The following is a 13,193-nucleotide window of genomic DNA, read 5'->3' as shown; positions in this document are numbered from 1 at the left end:
AGCTAAAAAAGCATCTGAAAGGATAAATTAACTTTCACTGATCAATATTTATTCCTGTTGTATCTGCCTTGAAACAAGAACTGCAGGGATTTAGATAAAGAGATTTAAAGGCCATCTAGTTTCACTGCAATTTCTGTAAGTACTCTCAGTAAGCTCTCTGGGGAGTGGTATTTTGAAACTCCGTATAGATACTGCAACAGATTTATCTCCCTATCTAGTCTATATCAGAATTTGCTCTGCAAGGTCCTGCCATGAAACGTAAAATGTATGCCTTTAATTTCAAAAATGTACTCCATGATCTCTCAAGCTTTTGTTTCATTTTAATGCACAACGTGATGACCAAGAGCAAACTCAGCAAAACAGACTAAATCAATTCCTTAATTTTATACAATCAGGCAAGAGAAAGTAGCTGGATCCAGCTGTGATTCTAAGTATTACAGTGTGCACGATACTAACCACTAATATACTGCTATTAATGTTGCAGGCCTCAAGGGAGGTTCTACTACATGCAGTTTTGGTAAAGCAAATTAACTACTGTTTTTTCAGACCTCAAACATACTGATCTACAACAGAAGTTTCAAGGCAGGTTGCTCATGCAGCATTCTCTATGTGTGACTCTCATTCCCGGAAATAAAATCATTTTCTCGTCTACAATAGGTTATTTACTGACTTTCAGAAGATGCTATAAAATATTTTTGTGGACTGTTGCTGCTGTTGGGTCGTGACAAGAGTCTATAGGTGACAGGGAAAGTGTTCACAGCTTTTAGGGGTTTCTTGAGTATACCACTGGGGATATTTTTGGTAACATCCAACCTACTGGTCTGACTGCTTTCAATAACACTGAAGAAGTCCAAAATAAAATATATTCTCTTCCAACATCATAGCGTGTTTTATATGTTCTGCTCATCAGCCTTACTACATCTACAGATGATTTTATCAAGGCAAACTTGGTTATCCAAGTGGACGAAGAGCTAAACACACTCAGACAATCACATGCATCACACCGCTATATTTTGGTGTAGAGATCTTGGTTGGAGGACTGAGTGTCAGGACTTGCAGGTCCTCTTCCAACTCTGCCACTGTCAGGCTACTTGACCACTGGCCAGTCACTTTTTCAAGGTTTCATCACTTTACAGAGTGCTTCCTCAGGGTGCCGCACGTTGCCTAATATTTCTTAACCGGAGTATGGATACAAACAAGTTGTGGTGAGACGCAAAGCAAGTGTATTTACTTTCTGTTATTTTATGCATGAAGTAACACTCTGGAGGCCCCTACCCTTATAAACACAAAACAGTGAAAGTGTTACAAGCTACCTTGTATTTGCCATGCCATGAGTATATACAGGTAGTAACTGTGGTGCATGGAGTCAACGAGCTGTGAATCCATGTCCTGGCCTGCTTATCAGTTGTTTGTAAAGTCACACTTTAGGCAACATCCTATGCCTAAAATACTATTTTAAATAGCTAATATTATTCTAAATAATAGCAGATACACTGTTTCTTTTGTCTGAGGAGTTTGACATCTAACCAAGTCTAGCAATGAGTCTGAACAGGATTTTATGAATGTCAAATAATAAAGACCGTTTCAAAGACCAAACCAAGTGTTAAACATAGCAAACAATAGTTTTAATGAGTTAGAAGTAAGAAACAAAAAGTCTTCAAAATGGGCATCATTCCTCTCCTATGTACCTTTTTCTAAAAGTGGAATCACAAACAGGGTTAGAAGAACCCTGCAGGATTCAAGTCATGCGAGCTTGCAAACTGCACCCTAAGGATTCAGCCTGCAAAGTCCGTAGATGAAAGCTTCCTTGGAAGCTCAGTTCTGTACTCCTATACTCATACAAACTTACTGCCTCCCATGACCAGATCCCCGACTTTGACAGAGCTTTGAAGTGGAAATCCTTAGACCTTCTCCAGCATGAACTTCCTACAGGAGGCCAGAACTTGAAATGAGAACATTTAGGTTTTAATGTAATTAAAATCTAGAAACATAACTTCTAAAGTCAACTGAATGCAACTGAGGAAAATGGACAAGAAATGAAAAGGTTTATAGAAAACTACTCCCTAGACCACAGTGCCCGTGCAAGCAAGTTTGTGCTTCTACATTTAGCTGTAGTTAACTCAGAGGCAGTTGATGTAAATACTGCGTAGTCAAACTAAGCACCTGTCTTTCTGAAAACAAAAAGATGATCTTTATGCCTTTTTCTTTATTCACTATTACTTATTCTTAGCATTACAGTAATCATCCTGTTCTTACATATCCTTGACAAAGCACAAGTATGAAGTGATTTCAATATACGCTGGAGTTCAAGAGGGGAGATGTAGGGTTTTCCTTCTTTCCTGGTCTAGTTTTCTACTGCAACTCCCACTGTAGGAAATTATGCTTTCCCTACACCCCTACCTTGTGGCCTTTGAATACACATACATCCTGCTCTCAGACTTGACAAATCAGGAAGCACAAATGTGATGGCAGTATTTGTACAGTCTTACAAACTGTTCCACAGCATTGGTCAGAGTGGCAGAATACAAATCAATCAACAACAGAGGAACACATTTTTCAAATCGGAAACAAAAATATTAGAATAAAATTCATAACACAACAAATGACCCAGAGCACAAAATAGAGTTCATTGGGCTCCAAATCAGCCTAAAATTAAGAAAAGACTTCAGAATTAGGAAGCTCTGAAAGGATTAAATAAAATACCTCTGCGAAGCTTCCTTTGAAAGGCGAACACAACAACTTTCCCAAAGAAGCAAAGAACCTCTGCATAAAATCTCAGCAAATACAGGAAAGGGATGCTAAGAAATAATGGAAATGTAGGTACCAGAGCACACAAACTGATGTGATCAAGATAAATAGACCCACATAACCTATTAACCAAACTCTAATATCCTCTGCCACATGACAACTGCAATAGCTACTGGGATTTAAGCGCATTTAAATGCATTTAAGAAAAGGTTTCCAGATTGACTGCAAGTGCTTCACAGGAACATGGGCAGACCCTTTGAGGAACCCACATTACATATCCCAGACTTTTCATCAGCATGGCATAACTGTAAGAGGATATTTCAATCCACCCTTATCCTTCTGTAATAACAGCCTTGACTTTCTGCAGAGATGTTAAACTTAAGGCTTTCTAAGCACATAAAATACAAAGAGATGTCCCTCAAGAAGGTTTTAAAAGTGCCAGAGAGGACAGACACTAATTCCCCCAAAGAAACAGATCCTTAACTGACTTACATGCTTAGGAATACCTCCACATATGTATCTCATCTTCAGGTTTCTAAGTTATTCTTAAAATCTAGCTCCAATATGCAAATCTTCCAGTCTTTTTATGCACTAGTACACTTGGTTTTGTAAGGTCAGAACTACTCAAGGCTTATCCACACTCATAAGTTATTTTGCGTTATTTTTCCATTTAAAAAATTAAGAATAACTGTTGCAAAAGCAGTGATCTGCTCTATACCACTAGTGCTAAAAAAACCACCAGCTTACGATACATCCACACAGTGTTGCACTGGTCTCAAATAAATCTGGTAGTGATGTGTCCTCCCTCTACATTTTGCATGTCCTAGCAGTCTCTTCTGCTGAGTGCTGGAGGCCCTGGACAGAGGGAACTGGAACTCCTTCATAAAATATACATTGATTAAGGATCTCCCCTGGGGATCTAGCAATTCCTGTAGTCCTTGCAAAGTATCACCATTTCAAAGCCACCTCCAAGAAGATGCTGTCGATCGCTGCAGCTGCGATAGTCACAAGCGCAAACAGGCACTGATGCTGCCAGCGGTTCAAAGATGGCCATGGTGATGGGAAGAGGAAGATGTCACTTCTGCATGGACTTTTCTTAGAGTAGTGTGAGCTGCCAATCCCAGATTCAGCCAAATGGCACTGACGGGAAGCACTGAAGATCTAGCAAGATTGGAACTGGCAGATAAGCTATGTTCCTGGACACTTCTGCACTCAGAAGAAGCTGCTGAGACAGCTCTGGTTTTATCAGTCCATAGGCAGTATCAGAATACCCGAGCTCCTCCAAAAATGTCTCCTTTCAGGGTGATTTTGCTGCTGTTCTATGAATGAATTATCTGAGCAACTTGGAGATAATAAATTCACAGTGACAATTTTAGCTTTCTTAATGGAATCTTTTTCAAGGTTTCATAAATAGCCTAATTAACAGGTGGGAAGAAATGATTACCTGAGAAATGTTATCCTCCAAAATACTATTTGAAGAGGCTCATTCATTAGTAAGATCTAGGCAGCATCATTTCTCCTGTCTTCTTCCTGTGCTTAATCTCTTGAGGATGAAATGACTTAGTCTAATTTAGGGATTAATATAAGAAAGTATTCTCATAAAATGCATTTGCCTGTCACACACAGGAGGTCAGATCAGCTGGCCACACAGCCCTTTCTAGCCATAAGTCTATGAAATTATCTACTTACTGAAACTGTCGTTAAAAATACGCTGAATTTTGGAACAAGTGATAGCAGGTGGCAAAAACAGAGAAAGGCTCAGGGAACATAGTTATCTTCTGCTCAGTGCACTTCGTTCTTTTGAAAACTATTTTATATAACATCCTTATAGTTTTAGAGATAACCTTAGATTTAATACAGGAGGTCAGTCTCCTCCTTGGTTAGGGCACAAGGGATGGGTACACTCTTTTTCCTGTGTAGGAAAAGAACTCACTTTTCAGGCAACTATACAATACTAATTATTTGCCTATGCCTTGTTAGAAATTTTATAACTGAGCTACCAGTGTAGAAAGGGACGATGGATTCTTACTTTAAAGAGATAAAATTGGGCAAAAGGCTTCTCAACGGCCTAGCAGATTTTCATTCCTTTCTTTTTTTTTCTTTTTTTTTTTTTTAATGTGACTTAATGGAGAGAAAGAAAAAAGGGGAAAAAAAGGAAAAAAAAGCAGCTAAGGAACCCTATGGAGTGCTTAGGGTTGGGTAGGGATAAAGTGTCAGAAGGGAAGGAGAAGCCCCTGCAACTGTCAGAACGGTTCTTTTCTCGTCCTACCATTCAGTGCAAAGAAAAGCACCGAACATTTAACACGGAGCACAGCAAGCTTCCAAATGGCTTTCTGACACCTGAGACGGAGCTAAAGCAGCTACAAGTCTGCTTAACACAGAAAATCTCATCCGGGCCCCAAAGCAGACACCACTTTGTGTGGCTGCTGAAGTTCTGCTAAAAGCTCGAGGAAGGAGAATGAAGCCCACAAGAAGTGAATGAAAAAAAGTGTTACATTAAAATTCCCAAAAGACAAAACTTCGAAACCGGGAATTCTGGAACGTCTGTTAAAAAGAAAAGGCGGGGGGGGGGGAAGGGAAATCAAAAGCCCCAAAACGTGGGGAGGGGTGGTGGGAGGAATCTTTTTTTGTTGTTGTTTTCCCTCTTAGGATGAGAAGAGAACCTAAAAAAAAAAAAAAAAAAAAAAAAAAAAAAAAAAGGCTTTTAATACTAATCGCTTTTATAGATGTTGTCTGCAAACTTTAACAGGAGGATTAATTTGTTTCCATATACCTTGGGTAAATTGGATTCAGTTAACAATCAGTTCTATCCTTTAATGCTCCTTGCTCCAAGATCAATTTCTACAATTGTGGAAGGAGATACAATGCAAAGCTCTGCTGTCCGAAGGTATTCGAGAAGCTCAAAGCGTGGCAATTCCCGAAGATCAAAGATCCATTGTGTTATTGACACCATTGCTGTTGTTCAAAAAAAAAAAATCTCCAAATTAAGGATTTCTTTAACTTGATATGTCATCACTGCTGCTCTGACCAAAAAAAAAGGGGGGAGTGGGGGTGGAGAGAGGGTTAGCCAGGAAGAGTCTTTGCATAATTCCCATTCCTTCTGTTTCATTTCAAAAAAAAAAAAAAAAAAAAAAAAAAAAAAAAAAAAAAAAAGTATAATCGCCACTCTTGCATTAGGCCAGTGCTTACACATCAAATCTGTAATTATGCCCAGCTGTGATAAGCTGTCCCCACCTGACCAATGGGGCAACCCTTTTAAAAGTTCCAAGGATGTTGAAAACAAAAAATAACCTGTAGATGCAGATGCAAAATGCCTGCATTTCACCCTGAAACAAGGGTAGTTCTCCTCCTCTCGATCTGTATTGGACCCTTGGGCAGTCATATAAGACAAGTTCTATTCGATACACTGAAAGCCAGAGCAGGTTTACTGACAGAAACCTTCCCTACTCACCCAGTCAAAGCATTGGAGGTTTTGAAGTTAGAGACAGTATTGAAAAAGAACATTATTTTTCTTTTCTTTCTTCTTTTTTTCCTCCAAGCAATCAGAGGAGATTGGGAAAGAGCAGAGTCTCAAATTTAATGAAACACTAGCTATTCTGATACAAACCAAGGTACCATCTAAATAGGTAATTACACATTTCTCACTCCTCCTCACAAAAAAAAAGTGAGGTTGCAGGACTGAATTCTCAAACAGATACTGCTCTGGATAACGAAGGCTTCTCATCCCACTCGCTGCATCAATCCGTCCCTAATTATTCTCCAGTGTTTGGAACAGCTACCAGAATACCTATTTCATTTATCAGACCAAGAGCAAGATAAATGGAGATGTTTACGACTAGATGGTGGGAAGGGATGGGCATAGCCAACAACGGTCACATTTGTCCAGGTCAGCTGAACTGCAGTTTAAATTAAAAAAAAAAAAAAAAAAAGGTAACTTTTTAAAAACTGGGTGAAGCGTAATGAATTGCTGTTTTTACAAGCGAAAATACTTTTAAATAAATTGCAAGAGTATTAAAGCTACTCTAGTAGTCCAGTTAAACTAAGTTTAAGTTGTACGCCACTTGTAACTTTCCCCTTTTTAGGGGGTATAGGTCATACTATACGAAACGACTCGGTCATATGCCGTGTCTGAAATAGTACCATACATTCACTCCATTTTGCCAGTTAGCTTTGATAAGTATACTACACTGTTAGTACTATGAGCATGGAACTATGCACAACATTGCAGAAATTTTAAGGTGGGGGAGTTGGGCATTTTCCTGGTTTTACTAGGAGATTTAATTTGATGTACTGTATCATATAAAGAATATTAAGCATTTTCCCAGCTTAAAATCAGTTTCACATTCAGGCAAAGATCAAATCTTAAAAGATTCAACCTAAAAGTTTCTGAGATTCTAAATGCACATTTGATTAATAATCCCTAATGTTTGCCCTCACAGTAGTCCTCACAGTATACTCAAATGCAAAAAAAAATATCAACACAAGCCCTTGAAAAGACAAAGAAAAAAAAAAGGTGTTAAAAAGTTTAGCTTTTTCCCCTCTCCACAATAATGTTTACAGACCTGGAGCACAATCCTAACCAACAGGTTTTGTAGTTATCAAGTATCTTAGCTTTACTGTACCATTTAATCACCTGCAAACATCATTTATTGCCTTACATATTCCTCCACTGTGAACGTTATCCTATAATTAAGAAAGATGAAAGTAAATAATGTCACAAAAACATTAATACTCTTTTATCGAGTACAGTCATAAAAAGCAACTAAAACACATCATCCCACATACTTAAAGATGGCAATAGGACCGACAGAGGCATTTAGAAAAAAGGCTGGGCGTTTTCACCTTTTTCCCCTCCATATATATATAAAATGCCAACAACACCAAACTCAGAATATTCAAATCACAAGTTGGATTATAGACTTAAACAAAGAAAAAACAACTAGATATCTCACACATATCTGATATAGTCATGGTGGTGGGTCTCTCCAAACCAAACCAATGCAATAACCTTTCCCATATGTTTGAGTTAAAGAGGCAGAAATGCAAGTCCTCAATCTCTGTTCACTTTGAGTCTGACATTACTTATTTATTAATCCTCTATATTTCTTTTACAAAGTGCTTTTGTTAATGATTCTTTGCTGTATTAAGGATGAGAGTGCACAGGAAAAGCCAAATAAGACATAAAGTGTACTAATGGAAATAATTCAAGACTTTTCAGAGGAAAGTATCTACCTGTTTACAGACCTTCACAAAGGAACTTAAAGGCAACTGTATAGAGCTATAAATACACCCAGAATATAGTATGAAAACATATTTTTCCATCAGAGGTTTCGCCTTCTGAAGCAATAGTGTAACTTGGATTGCTTCTCTCTGGGACTCTGTGTATTTAATAATTCTAGTATTTGACTGACAGATCTACAGTTGATGATATATCTGTTAACAGCAGCACACCAACAACATATGGGAAACAACTAGGTGACTAGCTGATCATAAAGCCGACCACGAACTATTCTTATGACCAGCTGGCCACCTTGATTGTTCCTTCTCAGTTTTGGCACAGAGAAATTGATAGTCAATTCTATAACTTAGATTCTGAAGGCTGAGCAGTAATTTCTGCATCTTTAACCAATGCAATAGCACAGAGAGGATAATGTTCTCATTAAATGCCAAAAGAACCCACGCTGTGTCTATAATCTGATGGGCTCTTCCAATATACCAAACACACTTTAACATACAAGACTTTGTCGAGGGCTCATCTGAAACACTTTGTAATTCAGGTCACTCATGTTCAGGAAAGATGTATCCAAACTGGAACAGGTGCAAAGAGGGGATTTGAGGATAATCAGGGAAGTAAAGAGCACATATTTCCTAGAGATTACAAGCTTGACCTGTTTAGTCCTGCAGAGTGAAAGCTGAGAAAAGCTAGGATTGCTCTTGCAGCACAACCCCTCCCTCCCAGGAGGGAGCAGCACGATTAAGTCAAAGAACAATGACAGCAGTGGAGCAAATGGGTATAAACTTGCCCATTAAGATGCTTAGCCTAGAAATGTGAAGAGGATTTCTAAACAGGCTTAAACTTGAGATTGATTACTTCATGAAAGGAATTAGGAGACACTGCAATAGCAGGGACTGGAGTCAGAAGCCCTCTCATATTCTGCAGATTTTAAGCAGTTCAAATTAGAACTACTTCTTCTCTCACCACTCAGGCACAAAAGGGGCAAAGTGGCATCTTCTGGGCTCCTGCTTCCTCTAAGCAATCTCAGCTCATCCCACAGTCCAGGCTGCTCACGGGCCCTGGCTGCTACCTGAATTCCAGTTTCCTGACTTGTGCCTTCTGCCCAGTTCCTTAGGAAGCATGAGTAGAGTCTGTGCTACAATCTAATTAGAGACCTCTAAGAAGAAAAGGGGAGAGCAAGCAGCAGCTGAAGACTGGTTTCAGCAGTGGAGAGCGTGTGCACACGAGAGAGGAAGCATGTGCATATGCCCCTGCAAGAATTCTGAGTTCCACAGTACCTCGGAGAAATGCTCAGCGTCCTTGCAGCATGTCTACAAAGACTAGAGTAAGACTGGAGAAGCTTGCACTTTTATACTTTGCTTTGGTCTTCTTGCAGACTGAATATGCCAAGCATTTTCCAGATTGTTCATGTTTTCAGGGTTTTCTTTCAAGAGTATATGGAACAATTAAAAAAAAGTCTGAAATTCAGAGCATAATTCTGCAACAAGGGATAATTCTGCATCACAGAAGTCAGTCCTAGAACACAGGATGACTTGGATTCTGCTTTATACTTCACATAAAAAATCACATGGCTCAGGTAATTCAGCTTCATTAATTGGGAAGATAGGCAAAAACAGGCAATCTTTGTCATCCGTCTGCATCAGAGACCGCCAAGAAAATAGCACCAGGTGCTGTGATCAGAATGTTATTTCACTGTGGCTGTTTTTAGTCTTCCAAGAGGGAATAAAAATTGATCTCATTAAAAAACAAACAAGACTATTTGACTACTTGAGCTAAAGAAAAAAAAATAAAATGGAGTCCACAAATGTTTCTGGTAAAATATCACCGTTTTTCACAGTCAGAACTTGCACAATGGACACTGTTTAAACAAGTGGAATTTAATGTATGACAAAATAATATCTTCACTTGTTTGTTCAGATTCAAGGGAGTGGGGATTGCTGAGTAATGCAGCTAAATCACTCTTGCTGCTTGTTAATAAGAAGCTTGATAAACTAAAAAGGAGAGCCAGTTCTCTGGTCACAAGAAGGACCTTCACAGGTGCTTCTTGAGAGTCAGTCATTGCATTGCTGAGAGAACTGGGGCAACAGTCTCTCCTCATTTAAACTGCTATAGATAAAATATGAAAGTGTGGACTAGCACGTTAGTAAAGGCAGAGACAGCATCACAAGAGAGGTAAGAGTCTAGCCCAAGATCTTCATACATCCTTAGCACAAATAAATACAAGTCCTGGGGTATGGCCAGTCCAGGAGCTGGTCCCCATCCAGCATACTGACTGGAACAATATTGTTGGTTGGTCCTGAGACGCTACAGAAATCAAAGTTATCATTAATTAAGGTTACTTGAGAGATTTTGCACTGCACAGTATTAAGCTCAAGCTTCTGAGCTGAGAAGTATATCAGTTCTAATGATAACATTCCCCAGCCCTTTATCCAAGCCCAAGACCAATGGACCAGCTTTCTCTAGAAGCTGATCCACTGCCTGTAATTCCCAAAGCGCTACTCAGGAACGTAAACTCAAACAAGTGATCCAGCTGGCTGGAGAGCTGCACTGTGGATGCTCTGTAATGAAGGCAGTTTGTCACTATGTGACAGTAAGAGAACAGTTGTGACTCATTTCATAGTCTACTGAACATGAAATGAGTTTGTTTCCATCTGTGATGAACTGTGCCACCTCCTGCGATACATACTAGGAACTGCTGCTATCCTACCTTCTATTACAATGGTAAAAATTAAAGACTAAGCAGCACTGAGTTCTTACATTTCTACTGCATGAGACAATCACTGCCAAAGTTTTGGATCCCACTGAACTGACTTTTAGATCTGAAGATTAGCCCTGTGAAAAGCAGAGGTGGAAAGTGTTGGTCCACTGCCAAAATGCAACATTCGTGTTGACTCTGAAGTTCCGTTCGCTACTTACTAGGAATCCCCAGCAAAGACACAGAGGGCTGCATATTTCCAATGATTAAAAAAGAGGGGAGGGGAGGAAGATATTGAAAGAAAATATATTAGAAGATACTAGAAGAAAAAATATTGTAATGGTTTCTCATAACTTGCATTGTCATCATTGTTCTAACATCCGGTCATCAACCACCACAGCTTTCCAGACTACAGATCTAATATGATGGTATTATCCATCCCTTTCCAAGAAGGAATTTCCAAGGGACTGTAGTAAATCCTTTAGTCCCTGCAGCTGAAATACAAGAATCCCAAGAGCATTTCAAAGTCAAACACAGCTCTCCTGCTACACCTCACTGCTCACTCCATCACAGAGGGAGAATGATAGGTCATTACAAGAGTCCGAAGTTCTTTTAACCACCTTTCCACAATATGGACCCAGGGCAGCAACTGGAAACATGAGATGAAAGTTGCCTGAACCTACATTAGTGTCAAATGGCTGGTGACCAAAGAGACCATTATATGTTCACCTGGTTAAAAATTTCCAAAGGCTTTGATCTGCCATTTGAAAGTGAAAATGGAATAACATGTCAAAGTCTAATGAAAATACATGGATTTCAACAAATATTTAATAAATATCATCCAAGTTAAGCATGGATTGATATCATGAAACTCAGTACTTTATCTTGACACAGTCAAAGTTTCATTACCACTGTCATCTTTCTTGCGACATATTCAATTATTATGTCATTTTATGCCATGACAGTCAAAATATGTTTGTGTATTGGGCACAAAGAGATGACAGAGGTTAAATAAAGCATTCAAGAAAATTAGAAATTTCAGCTTTACCGCAGTGAAAAAGCCCTCACTTTTCCCAATACAGAATTTCACAATGGTATTCTATGAAAATGTCAATATTCTGATTATTTTTTCCAATTCTGAATGAAAAACTTAAATATTGCAATTTCTAGTACACTGTAGCTTTCAGTTTCCGACTAACTCAGATTATCAAACCTTAGCAGATAGTGCATTCCCTGCAACAGGTATTTTGTTAGCAGTATGTATGTTCTAACGCAGCGGTAAAGCTTCAACAGAAAGTTTTAGAGTTGCGTGCATTGTGCTACTGTCATCACTACCATGACACCATTAACATACTTTTTAAAACAAGATGTTTCATTTACTTTGCAATAAAAGTGTATCAAAATCAGAGAAAGAAAGAAAAAATAAAACTGGAAAACTTATTTTCCAGATCAGTACATTTAATGAGCACCACAGAAAAGTGGGACCTTTTTTGTCCCCTTCTCTTTCATCAAAGGCAAAAGATGTGGCAGTTGAAGTCTAGCTGTAGGTGTTTCCAAGCTGACATGTGACCATTAATGGCAACGAGTTGCACCGTGATCTACCTCCAAGTGGTATCCAACTACTGCCTGAACAGCCCAACGTCTATTCCCGAGTGCAAGCACAGCTAGGAACAGAGCCAGGAACTACTGTTGCTGACAACAGTAGTATCTTTGTAAATTTAATTCAGGAAAACTAATTTTTGTTGTGTAGGATTGGAACTTGCAGGATTCTGAAATTTAATCGCAGTCTAAAAACAATCCCCTGAGCATCTCAGCTACATCGCTTTCCTTCATCCGTCTCACTCACTCCCTTACTTTCTCACAATTTCATTTCAGTGCTATTTACAGCTATCCGTAAAATCAAATTTCATATAATAAAATCCAAACATCCTGACAATAAAGAGCATTGTGCCTCACAGGCATTTTTAAAAAGGTGAACTGACATTAGATCAAGCACACGTCCTGTTTTTCTATTACGCTACGCTAGTTTCAAAGGAATTGCAAGGCTGAATTTCAAGAAGTGTTGGTAAAAGTGTTTTAAAACTAAAAGTGAACTACGGGGTCAAACCTTGAAGAAGCTTATAGGCAGTTTAGAAGAAAACTGACGCTCTTTGGGGCAGAACAAGAACACTTTTGGGCTGCCCAAACACGAAAACAGAGTCCTCCCCCCCCCCCCCAGACTATTACACCTCAGCCAGGGTACAGGCTGAAGGAGCGCTCGCAGAGAGCAGAAATGAAAGCCTGGAGAACCCATCGGTTCGTTTTCTTGCTGAAACAGGTAAAGCCCAACAAACAGTGATGGAACAACGAAGAAACTTTTTCTTCTCTGAAACCTTCAATATGTAGGCAAATTACGAGCGTTCAAGCTTGGGTAACTGGAAGTGAGGGTGCAGCTTCCACGTTGGTGGAAGAGTATCTTCCCTCATGGGCATCCTGGTGTGACTCTATCTCAGAGGCCAGAAATTTTCTCTGGAT

General features: G+C 39.1%; 1 protein-coding gene across 6 annotated transcripts in view; it reads right to left on the bottom strand.

Moving 5' to 3' along the window:
- The window catches only part of RGS6 (regulator of G protein signaling 6), a 287,533-nt gene that overhangs the window by 221,371 nt on the left and 52,969 nt on the right, over positions 1-13,193 (bottom strand). The gene's annotated exons all lie outside the window — the stretch shown is intronic.

Source organism: Rhea pennata, chromosome 5, assembly GCF_028389875.1.
Source record: "Rhea pennata isolate bPtePen1 chromosome 5, bPtePen1.pri, whole genome shotgun sequence".
In the NCBI taxonomy this organism is placed as follows: Eukaryota; Metazoa; Chordata; class Aves; order Rheiformes; family Rheidae; genus Rhea; species Rhea pennata.
The sequence above is the reverse complement of the archived record's forward strand: the minus strand, read 5'-3'. Positions and strand labels throughout refer to the sequence as shown.